This window comes from Oreochromis aureus, linkage group 3 (assembly GCF_013358895.1).
Source record: "Oreochromis aureus strain Israel breed Guangdong linkage group 3, ZZ_aureus, whole genome shotgun sequence".
NCBI lineage: Eukaryota > Metazoa > Chordata > Actinopteri > Cichliformes > Cichlidae > Oreochromis > Oreochromis aureus.
This window is the reverse complement of record NC_052944.1, coordinates 1,615,987-1,629,169: the sequence shown is the minus strand read 5'-3', so window position 1 is coordinate 1,629,169 and position 13,183 is coordinate 1,615,987.

Sequence of the window (13,183 nt, the reverse complement as noted above, 5' to 3'; positions counted from 1 at the left end):
CATCATAAATTCTTAAGTTCAGAAAATTAGATTCTTTTTTCACAGCTGAAAAACAACAACATTTATTCTCTATTGAAATCTGCATCGTCCACTCCAAAGGTCACAATCTGAAGGTCACATCTGGTTTTGTTCCCTGTGATTAACTCTGAGCATCAGTATGGTGGGATTATCCACTACACCCACACCACTGTGGTCCAGTGTTGTCCTGATGGAGTAACAGCAGCCAGTATGATCCAGGCTTTAGCTGCTGGGTCTCTGTGTGACCTCTCAGACTGTTTCACAGATCAGACACAAAGAGAATCAGAGCAGCTCTTTAAAGACAAACATGAACCCACTCAGGTCACACTTTCCCCACAGATATGAGCATCACTGTCCTCAAACAGCAAATGACCAAGTCGAACATTTGGATCTTTTCTCTTTCATTGTTTTCTTTTTAATGAATCTTTGTAACAATCTGAGGATGTTTCAGGTCAGATTTATCCAGGAAACACAAACATGTAAAGGAGTCATCACAGCTCTCTGACCTCGTTGGTCCAGGTTCACCACTGAAACGTAGAGGAACATCTTTGGACCGGTCACTCCTCACAGACGGACAGCTGGACCCTGCAGACTGTGACCTCTGACCTCTGCAGACATAAACATGATTGAAGCAGCTGTGATCACACAGACTGCAGATGATGCAGCTGTTTCCTGTCAGTAACATCCTCTTAGATTAGAGTTCAGCTTTTTACAGGAAAACTGGACAAAACTGATTTTTGTTACAAACTCATTTTCATTTCCTCTCAGCTCACAAACACAGTCAGAAAATCAACCAGAACCAACACTGATTATAATGTCAGTGCAGAATTATTTCTGTTACTCAGGGAGTTCAGCTCTCTGACCTCGTTGGTCCAGGTTCACCACTGAAGTCTGGATCATGATCTTTGGACCGGTCACTCCTCACAGACGGACAGCTGGACCCTGCAGACTCTGCTCTGTCCTCCTCTTCCTCCATCATCATCTTCAGTCAGTCTGAGAGGTAAACCACAAACACTCAGTGAGTTCACATTAACAGGAGTAACTGAGTTACAGTCGCTGACCTCTGACCTGTCATGTAACCTAGAAACCAGGTCAATATGTCTGTAGGTTCAGTCATCCAGGTCATGTGATCTAAGGAGCTTGGAGAGAAAAGAGACGTCTTTAAGTTTCTGGAAGACGTTTCATCCAAGAAGCTTCTTTAAACCTGAGAGGGAAAGAGACGCTCACCATTGATCATGTGATGAGTCACATGATCAATGGTGAGTCAACAATATAACAACAATATAAACACTTATTTCAAGGAGGAAACTGAGAGCCTTTCCACCTGAAGCACAGACATCTGGAGCACAGACATCTGGAGCACAGACACCTGGAGCACAGACATCTGGAGCACAGACACCTGGAGCACAGACATCTGGAGCACAAACATCTGGAGCACAGACATCTGGAGCACAGACACCTGGAGCACAAACACCTGGAGCACAAACACCTGGAGCACAGACATCTGGAGCACAGACATCTGGAGCACAGACATCTGGAGCACAGACATCTGGAGCACAAACACCTGGAGCACAGACACCTGGAGCACAAACATCTGGAGCAGCATGTCGATGCTGTTGGCTGAGATCCTGAAGACTGAAGTCCAGGCAGCTCCAGCAATGATCCACTGATGTGTTTTTATTCCATGTATGAATGTTGTTATTGACAGAGATGAAGTTTGTGTGTCAGTGATGCAGTGACTGTTGTTGTTACCTGTACAGGCTGGTTAGACTCTATGAAACAGATCATACAGATCTCTGCATGTTAGAAGAGACTATTAAAGGTCATGAATGAGACAAAGGCAGGGAGGCGTCCTTTACAGCTAAACAGCAGAGTGAGAGAACAGCCAGCACCTCTACATTTATCACATACAGCACATGTATGATACTGACAGGGATGATAAGAGTTTAGTGATTCCATCATTGATATTACTTATTGATTCTCAGTAGCTCTGCTCTGACAGTCACCACCATCACTGAGCAGCATATCAAAGACATTTGTGCGCATTAACTGCATGTTGTGGGTCAAATGTTTGTGCATGTTGGAGGCATTTCCTCTTTGTTGTGATCAGTGTTGGTCATTACTCAAAAAAGTCATTATTACACATATTACACAGAACAATAATTAAAAGTAATGGAGTACGTTACTTCATTACTCCTCATAACATTACTTTCATGTTACTGTGTAAAATGAACAAATGAGCATGTAACAATCTAAAGCTGAGGTACAGCCCCACACACCAACACAGATCCTGATGAGGTCACGTGATCTTTCTCTGAGTGTTTATGAATCAAAGATGAAACAGCACAAAGACACTTCAAAGTGATTCTACTGTAGAAACATGAACAGGTAGAAACCTGCAGCCTGGCTGCTCATCACTGTGTTACCTGTTCAGGTTCAGCAGCAGCAGCAGCTCACTTTATCACGGTGCTGGTCTGGGGTAGCGCTGCCACGATTAGTCGACTAGTCACGATTACGTCAACTATTAAAATTGTCGACGACTGATTTAATAGTCGACACGTCGTTTGAAGCTTTGTAAGATCCTGAAAGACGCAGGAATAAGTAGTAGGATTCAAGAGTGTAATAACGGACTGAAACAGAAGATGGCAGCACTGCATGTACAAGGATGCCAGCTGCCGTTAAACCCCGAAGAAGAAGAAGCAGCTGTGTCCCAGAATTCATAGCGCAGCCCAGCTCCGTTTCCAACAATGGCAGCAGCTAGTTAGTGTTAATATTACTCTTATTATTCTTTCTGGGTCACAAAATAAACGTTTAACATATTTTCAGGCGAGAATATAACTGTGTAAACCTCAAATATCTGCTCAGTTTATCAAGACACCGCATATTTTCAGAGGCGCTCCGCGTTTTCGGAGACGTCTGTTACCCACCAGCTCGATAGCGAGCCGGGGGCAAGGCTCACTAGAGCCGCTGAGAACACCGGACTCCCGGTGTTCCAGATCAACTGGCGTTTAGATTAACTGGCGTTGGTCGAACAGATGTGTGGCAGACTTGCGTTTCAGGAGCTGCTACCGACAAACCAGCAAAAAAAAACACCAAATGTTTCATCTGTGACACTTGTGAGGTTACCTCAAACACACTCCGTCAGTCTTGATGCCGTTGAACAACAAAATGTTTAAAAATGACGCGAGTTTACCTGGTGATATCCTCATGCTCGACGCGATCGCGAAAACAGCAAACAATTAACACCACGCCGGTGTTGTTCACAGGACAGGAAGAGTAAACGATCGTGAGACTCTTGTCGTCGTTATCGTTCCCCTCGCACGTTTTATTTCTCCGGTTTCAGCGTTTTTGCTTCACAACTAAAGCGTGCAGTTTACTTTGTGCACTAACATGGACTCGAGTCAACCAGCGCCACCGCTGGCCAAGTGCCACAGCCTACAGCCAGATCAACTTGTGACACACATCTGCACCACGTTTGAATTCGTTTCATGCACAATACATTTGTACCTTTCAATTGTGTCTGTTTGTGCGTCATGCAAATAAACCTTTGAAAAGAATGAAATGATATCATATCACAGTCCAGACGCTTTTCTTTGCAAACTCCTTTGACTACGATGACCTGAATTGTTAGATTTGTATTGTGATTGCCATTTATGCTTAGAGATATTTACTCATATATGCTTAGAAGTATATAATCATTTGTAGATTGAAAGAATGTCTCATCCTAGGAGGTCTGTAACAACTCTGTGTAGCGTGGAGAGGGGAGTGCGTTCACTCCTCTTCAGAGTGTTCTGGCATAGATCACACACCTCCTAGGAGAGGTCGTATCTTCTCCTGCTGATATATGGTATAGCAAACACACGTATATCTGTTTGAGTGTAAGAGCCTTTTGTTTAGATGGACCGCTAGACTCCTGGCACCAGCTTTGGGGAGTCTTCACGGGGTCACGTCTCGACCCCACACACACACACACACACACACACACACACACACACACTTACAAAACCACAGGCAAGGTACTCTATGTGTGTATGTACGTCACATGTTAATGAACCTATGCATATTCATGTAACCACAATAAAAGAGCAGTGTTACAGGAGAGCGGACGAGAGCAACTGGGGTCAAGCGAAGGAACGGCGCCTGTCCAGTTCTCTCCCGTGCACGAGAAACATAAAGGACTTTGCCTACTTGTGTCTTGCTTGCTGTGTAATTACATTGCCTTCAACGTTCCAGCGGACAGGTTCAAGCTACGAACCTATCAACTACACTGCAGTGGACCAAAAGAATGACACAGGTTTGATCTTAAGGATCTAATAGCTGTGTGTGTTTGTGCATGACATTGCAACGCAAATATGTATTTGCAAGATAGACTGGAATAAATTATGATGCATCAAATATTACACAGGCTGCAGTGAATTTTTGTTGATACTGGCTATTGAGCTTTGTGTTTCCCAGCCAAACTTAGCTTTGAAGCACATGCTAAAAACACGTTTACTCTTGTACATTTCATAACAAGACACCATAGCCAAAATATTAACTCTCAAAAAAAAATTCAAAGCTGCAGCTGCAGCACACACAGCAACAAACACTGTTAGTAAATGTGTCCTGGAGTTTATGCAGGTGCAGAAAGTGCTGCTGCTGTAAGTAAGCCTAACAGCTTCCAGATCACTTATTTTTCTGGAAAGATGGCAAGAAGGGCATTCCTGCTCATTTCTACAATCTCCCAGATCTTGGAATACAATGCCTTTGACCTATGAAACCACTTCACAGTACTAGGAGTCCACTAAAACCTACAAATGAAGAGTGATCCTGGAAGAAATAGGGCGCACACTAGTGACCTCAACAATTGTAAGACAGCCTTGTCCACAATGCTCAGATGAAAAAAGAAATAGGAAGATTTATGAAACCCTTAGGACTTTATCACCTTTTATCTGAAAAGTTACTGGTAATATATAACCTAACTGGCATTTAAAGTGTAAAAAAAGAATGTAGATAAAATTTTGTTTTTTTTGATGAAAAGGACTGGTGCTAATTTAAAGAGTCAAATCGGTAAAAGTAGATAAATGTTTTAATAAATATACATTTTACAGCATTTTGTGAACATACACAAAAGTTACCATTTTTGGCAACGAACAAGCTGAGAGAGAGTTTTATATTTTTTGCTCTCCTTGAACAAAAATAACAGTGCATAATAATGTTGATGTTAATCAATTAGATGTCCCAGACTCTACTATTAATAACACAGCGGTCCCTCGTTTATCGCTGGTGTTACGTTCTAAAAGTAACCTGCAGTAGGTGAAATCCGCGAAGTAGCCAACTTTATTTTTTACAGTTATTATAGATGTTAAGACTGTAAAACCCCTCACTACATGCTTTATACACTTTTCTCAGACAGGCATGAACATTTTCACACTTTTCTCTTTTGTTTAAACACTCTTAAAGTTCAAACCTTCATAGAAACATAAGTCCAGTATTATGGAATAAAACCGTGCAAAACGTTTCGTCGGCATTGTTGTGTTTGTTGAGGAGAAAACTTACAAACATACAGTACAGCACTTCAGAGTCACACAGCTAGCGATCGAAGATTTATGTAAATTTGACAAGCTAAACGCATTCTGTACTGTACAGCAGCGGTCTCCAACCTTTTTTGCACCATGGTCCAGTTTAATGTCAGACAATATTTTCACCGACCGGCCTTTAAGGTGTTGCGGATAAATTTAACAAAATAAAATGATACAGACAAAGACAAAAACTGTGGTATTTTGTAAATATAATAATAAATGCGAATTCAGCTGTGTAATTATGTAACTTTATTAGCAGCCTACTCCTGAAATGCGCCAAAAACATTGAGCGTAACATCCTCCTCTCTGCCCCTTAATGCTCTCTGGTCGCTATAGTAACGCGTAAATAATCCTTTCAAAATAAGACACACAACTACAACACGGGAAAAGACCCAGGGAAACCGACTTATCGATTAAAAACCCTGAAAACCATACATTTCACACCCGAGGCTCAACTCTCACGTCCCGGTACCAAACGACTCCCCGTTGGGGACCGCTGCTGTACAGGAGACACGGCACTAGATTGATTGACAATGGTCTACAGCAGGGGTCCCCAATCTCAGTCCACGAGGGCCGGTGTCCCTGCAGGTTTTAGATCTCACCCTGGGTCAACACACCTGAATCACATGATTAGCTCATTACCAGGCCTCTGGAGAACTTCAAGACATGTTGAGGAGGTAATTTATCCATTTAAATCAGCTGTGATGGATCAAGGACACATCTAAAACCTGCAGGGACACCGGCCCTCGTGGACTGAGATTGGGGACCCCTGGTCTACAGCATTCAGAACGCACAACACAATCTGCTGTAACAAAAAAAAAACAACAAAAAAAAAAAAACAGCGAGTCCGCTAAAGGTGAACCGCGGTATAGCGAGGGACCACTGTACAATAATTTCCAGTAGCACTGCTGATATATGAAATGGTGTCTTGAGGTTGCCTTCAAACAAGTGCATTGTACTAGAAAAAGGTGTTTGAAGGATTAAGAATGTAAAAAAGTAATGATTATTTTATATTTATTAAAAAACCTTTATGCAGAAAAAGCAAAGAAACAAAAACACATGGACACTTTTGGCCACAAACGAGCTGAAGGGATGGTGATTTTTTTTTTTAAATAAACCCAGAGTGTTAAAACACTTAAAACCAAATTTGTTTATCAGCAGCATCAATAGTAACAAAAATACAATTTAGTTTTCGCTGTCAAAGTCGATTTAACTGAAGTTACGTGTTTCCGGTTACTGTGGAGGTCACGTGTTTCCGGTTAGTGTGGAGGTCACGTGTTTCCGGTTACTGTGGAGGTCGCAATATGGCGCTCCCCAGTGGCTGCAGCCAGGTGCTCTTGGGGAAATTTGGCTGGGCCGCGCTATGAATTCTGGGATATGGTGGGCCACGAAGGACACACCCAACCCATCCTTCAAATTCGGGGAAATGAAGGACGCATTTGTCGGCCGCATTTGAAGGAGTCGACGAATTGGGACAGCCTTCATCGCCTGGCTGTGACGTAATCGGCCTTCAAATGCGGCCTCCGGAGGATGCAGCCGATGTTTTGGGACACAGCTTATGGCTGTGTCCCAATTCAGGGTATGCACGCTTGAAGTACGCATTTCAAGTGCGATTACGTCACCGCCACACGACGACGGCTGTCCCAATTCAAAGTGTACTTCAAATGCATACTCCAAATGCGCCGTCGATTTCCCCAAACATCAAGCGTGGTCCGTGCACGCTTGGGGCCCCATATATCCCACAATCCATAGCGGCGGTGGGTGTGGTTAATTTTGCCGCAAAATACGGCAGAAGGGAGCGGCAAGAGTGAACTGTCAAAAGTAAGTACTGAATATGATGTCACTTATTTATGTGCGAATGTTTAAGAACATTAAAATATTACTGTTGGCCACATGTCGGCAAAGTTATGTGACATTAGTGATGTTTGTACTTTCAGCGTTTACTTGGTTTTAAAGCCTCTACTTCTAAATACATATATAGTCGACCTTAATCTTACAGAGAATGTGATGATTTTATGGATAATTAAAGTCAGTCATATATCCACAAACACAACAAGCTGAAAGTCAGTGATGCTGCTCGGTTTGCAGTCCTGAATATGACGGCACAAGCAGGATTCACTGCACTGTTAATGTTAGCTATGTTATATTGCTGCCTCTGTTCGGTGGTGTCGAGCCAAACGGACTTTAACGTGTGTTTGAACGAGCTGACGGTTCACTCGTTAAGCTGAAAGAAAGATGCTTTAATCACAGGAGTCACACATGTGTCCACTGGACCATCTGGGAACTCTTCTTGTTTAGCACTCGTAATAACACAAACACTAAATCCTCCTTCTCTTGTGCTGTTTTGTAGCAGTGTGTACACCTGAGACTGTCACCTGTCTGTCTGTCCTGCACTCTCTCTCTGTTTCTTTCTCTCTGATTGTGGAATAAAAGTATGAACATGTGTTTATAAGTTACACTTGTGTTTGAATCCTGCAGCTTATCACACATTTGATTTCCATGTGTGACGACTGCAAGTGTCCAGAGTGAGGACAGACTGAGGGACCCACTGCTGCACATCATCTGTGAGGCTTTGCACCCCTGATGATCCACCAGGACAAACTCAGCAGTGTGTGAGGAAGAGGAGGAGTAAGAGCCAGCAGCAGCTGACAGATGGAGAGAATAGACAGACTGTTCCCTGTTTGTGAAGGACTGCTAGGAAAGTTTAACATAACTAATTGTCTGTCCTGAATCAGTCTTATTAGGTAATGTTCAAATAATGTTATCATCCCAGTGTTTTCAGTGTGGGAGAAAGTACTCAGGGCCTTCAAGTTACACACTATGAAAGGCAGCAACAAGTTTAATATTCAGAAACCTAAAGTATGTATCAGCAGCAGAATGGAGCTAAAAATAAATGTTTGTTTCAGTTCTATGAAGCTTTGAGTATTTTGGATTAGTAGCACTGCTGTGTTTGTTGCATCATATTGCTGTAATTGTTTATATGCTTTATATATTCTGAGGTAAGTTGATCTATAGTGTTACATCATATTCTATAAGGATGTTATGTGTTTGTATACTTTCTGCCCAGTTTGACCCATTTAGCAGAAGTCAGCCTGTTTAAGGCTCTGATATCTATTCTGTATGACTTAAAGCAGTTATGACATGGTCTGATTTTCTCACCCAATAAAGGAATATTTAATATATCAGTCTGATCTTCATTCTATCAGAAACAGTTATCACAGCTCGTACATTTGCTTTTTACACATATATGTAAGCATTGAGCCAAATTTAGTAATGGCAACATATTGAAAGAACAATGTTTGTCTCTTATATATAATACATCTGTATATACACTGTCAGAGATACTTGTCTTTGAGTGAAGATTTAAGGTGATAGGAAATATAAATAACTGCAACTTGAATCTTTGACCCAGAGTTCAAGCTCATATATATATATAATCTGACAATACATATAATATTGTCCATATTATATTAACATTACCACAGTGAGATGACTTTAGTCTCATGAATAACATTAGCTAATTATTATTTACTAACTAATCTTGAAATGACTGTTCAGTACAGAAATGAAGCCCAACTATCATGTTTTACAGTCCTGTGGTCTCAACTAATCAAAGTGATGTCATGATAAAAATGAATGAACAACAAAACATTTTTTCTCCTTCATTTCTGTCACACAAAGCTGTATGAAACATTTCTCGCGGTTAGTATCATGGTTGCTAGGCAACCTGAACAGCGCGACGAAGGCTAGACCGTCCCATTTCACAAGCCTCTCACTTCCGCACTTCCCGTACTTGTAGTACGCACCGTACGTAGTACGCGTAGTGTGCGTACTTCAAGCGTGCATACCCTGAATTGGGACACAGCCACTGACTTTAATGGAGAGACCGGAAATACAAACACACACAGTTTGTTGTGTGAAGAAATCAAACATGAGCTGAACAAACAGTAAAGTTCCTAAAGACAAACTGTTAAAGGAGGAAACAAAGCAAACTTACAGTTTCTTCACACCAACAACAAGCTCCACTGCACGAAGTTCAGGAAGTGAAAGTAAACTTTGAGCAGGAAGGAAACACCCAAAGAGACGTTTGAGGACAATCAGGAGCATTGGACACTGTGTGCTGCGTTCAGGTGCACCTCGGAAACTCCAAACCTCTGGCAGGCTGTGATTTATTTCTGCTGGTTTTCCAGTTTGAAGCACAAACATCTGTCATCACTTTGTTGTTGTTCTTCCTGCAGCGCTTGAATATTTCAGCACTGAACTGATGTTTGTTCAAAGCTCATTTCAAGCTGCTGAAGTCATGAATGAAAGTGCAGACTGAGAGTGGATCACATGATGTTTAAGGTGAGTCATGTGACATGTTCAGTACTGTCACACATGTCTAGATTGTCCCTGATATCATAACTGCTCAAACACTGATGGTTATATTTGAAGAATTGATAGCAGTGCTGATGTGTTCCTGTCAAACACTGGCTCAGGTCAGACTCCTTCATCCTTCTCCAGCGTGACTGCATCCTTCTGCAGGCGTTTGCGCTCCATAGCAGTAGTGCTGCCGTACCATGCAGTGATGCAGCTGGTCAGGCTGCTCTCCACAGTGCAGCTGTAGAACCTGCTGAGGATCTTGGCCAACATACCAAATTTCCTCAGCCTCCTCAGGAAATACAGCAGCTGCTGAGCCTTCTTGACCAGCTGTGTGGTGTTCAGTGTCCAGGTGAGGTCCTCACTGATGTGGACGCCCAGGTGCTGCTGCTCACCCTCTCCACTTCACGCTCCCGGGTAAACAGCGGCTGGTGAGGCCTCTTCTTCTTCCTTGTGCTGAGGGTGAGGTTGTTGTCCTCACACCGTGACACCAGACCAGCCTCCTCTCTCCTATAAGCCACGTCGTCCTCTCCAGTGATGCGACCGATCACTGCAGTGTCATCTGTGAACTTCAAAATGATGTTGTCTTTGTTGGAGGCGACACAGTCATGGGTGACCAGGGTGTAGAGGATGGGGCTGAGGACACAACCCTGTGGGACGCCAGTGTTTGTCTGCCAGTCAAAAAGTCCTGTAGCCAGTCACAGAGGGTGGAGGGTGCAGGCCGAGTGTAGCCAGTCACAGAGGGTGGAGGGTGCAGGCCGAGTGTAGCCAGTCACAGAGGGTGGAGGCTGCAGGCCCAGTGTAGCCAGTCACAGAGGGTGGAGGGTGCAGGTCGAGTGTAGCCAGTCACAGAGGGTGGAGGGTGCAGGTCGAGTGTAGCCAGTCACAGAGGGTGCAGGCTGCAGGCCGAGTGTAGACAGTCACAGAGGGTGCAGGCCGAGTGTATCCAGTCACAGAGGGTGGAGGGTGCAGGCCGAGTGTAGCCAGTCACAGAGGGTGGAGGGTGCAGGCCGAGTGTAGCCAGTCACAGAGGGTGGAGGCTACAGGCCGAGTGTAGCCAGTCACAGAGGGTGGAGGGTGCAGATCGAGTGTAGCCAGTCACAGAGGGTGGAGGGTGCAGGCCGAGTGTAGCCAGTCACAGAGGGTGGAGGGTGCAGGCCGAGTGTAGCCAGTCACAGATGGTGGAGGGTGCAGGCCGAGTGTAGCCAGTGTAGAAATGTTTAGCTTATTTTAGAGTTTAGAAATGTGTTAAGAATGTAGAATTATTATAGAGACACTGACACTGCCCTGGATATAAATAAAGGCCTGACTGTGTCATGAACTTAGGAGTAGATTTTAGGAGACCCTCCCGCAGTTTGAACTGTGAAACTAAGACAAAAGGAGTTAATGTTAAGTGGAAATTCCTCAGGGCATACCTGGGTGGGGGTCTCAACATTTGTAACTGGATAACTGTGGTTTGGAAGGGAGATGGGTATTTATGACCCCTAGGAAGGTGGAGTCAGTGGGGAGGAAAGACCTGCGAAATCTCTCCGTCCCACACCGTGGGTGCCGCAGTCTCCCACTGAAGGAGCTGCTCAGTGCTGTCAGAGTCTCCTGCATGGGGTGGGAGATGTTGTCCAACAGGGATGACAGCTTAGCCACCATTCTCCTGTCACTCACCACCTCCACTGGGTCCAGAGGGCAGTAAACAGTAAACAGCTGGACTGATCAGGTCCAAACACAGAGTGATCAACAAACAGCTGTCATATCTTTATATATAAGCTCTTTATAAATCCTGTTCACTGCAGTCTGTTTACTAATAATGTCAAACTGTTAGAAACACAGAAACATCAGAATCGTCTTTGTTGACATAAACCTGTCTGGGATCCTTTGTTGTTCTTTTGATGCAGAGTTACATTATAAATATAAAGAGTTATTTCAGAGTCTCATCAGTTTTCCTGCATGTCTTTATTGAACACATCAGCAGGGCTGAAGCTCTCATGTTAAACACACACTGATCTATGGACACGTTCATGTGTTTCTAACAGCATCATAACCAGGCTGTTATCAGCCTGCACTAACATGATGTCACACACACTGAATGTAACAGTGACAGTTTACATCATCACACAATCAGCTGTGATTGTTTCACTGTCATCAAACTAGTCAACAGGAAGTAGAATCAATAGAAACCAATCATTTACTGACAGCATGTCTGATTGAAATAAGTGCAGATTATGTATGAAGTATAACTGCACACAGTAACTGTGTTACAATAAGGACTTAACAGCGCCCTCTGCTGGAGTGTTTCAGTACTGCGTTAACTAGAATACACCACCTCCTCCTCCTCCTCCTCACACACCTGCTACAGCTCTACTCTTCTATGACTACAGTCATCCACAGCACTGATGTGAGCTCACATGGTTCATATGTAAGGAGCACAGAGACGTGCTAGCAGCTGACCTCAGGTCAGTTTAATGACTGTGAGCAGCAGCTGTGTTCTTGTCACTGTGACAGGGAGACACTCTCAGACACAGCGCTCATGTCAGCTTGTTCTCATGCAGGAGGATCAGGAGCTCCATGTTTGTCTTTCTGTTTGAATCATGATGTGTTTGTGCCATCAGAGTCTGTCATGAGTACTCAGGGTTTCACAGCAGCTCTTCTGAATGCTGACGAGGACTCCAACCTCATGTTTCACCTCTCTGAGCTTCTGATGTCTGTGAACACTCGTGTTTCTTCTCTGGGCTCATCTGGACAAAAACACCTTTCTGTGTTTGGCTCCAGCCTCATTCTGACTGACAGGAAGTGTGTTATCCATGAGCTGCACTTCTTTGTTTCCTGCTGTGTTTCCTGTCTGTGGACAAACACGAGTGTTTCAGCTGAGGACTTGGTTCCTTCCACCTGTCCATACAGGACATCACGCTGTCTTTTTCTCTTTAAATGCAGCTCCAGGTCCTTCCACGTGCTGCTCTGTATTTGTGCAGTTTGTAGTGTGTCCTGGGAAACGTAGCACACATGGTGTTCTTCTGCTGTTTCCTCCTTTCACTGAGTGTGAAACACTGACGCTGTGCTGTTGTTGACAGAGGGGAGCTGATTCTAGCTGCAGCTGGACTCTGTCATCTAACTGAATGTGTTGGTGCTGATCACGGGGCTCTGAGGGGGGAGCAGCAGGAGGACTCTGGATGCTGACGTCAGTGTATCTGTGGAAGCTCACACAGCGTCTCTGTCATTCAATATTGTGCTATATATTGTATCTATGCAAAGAT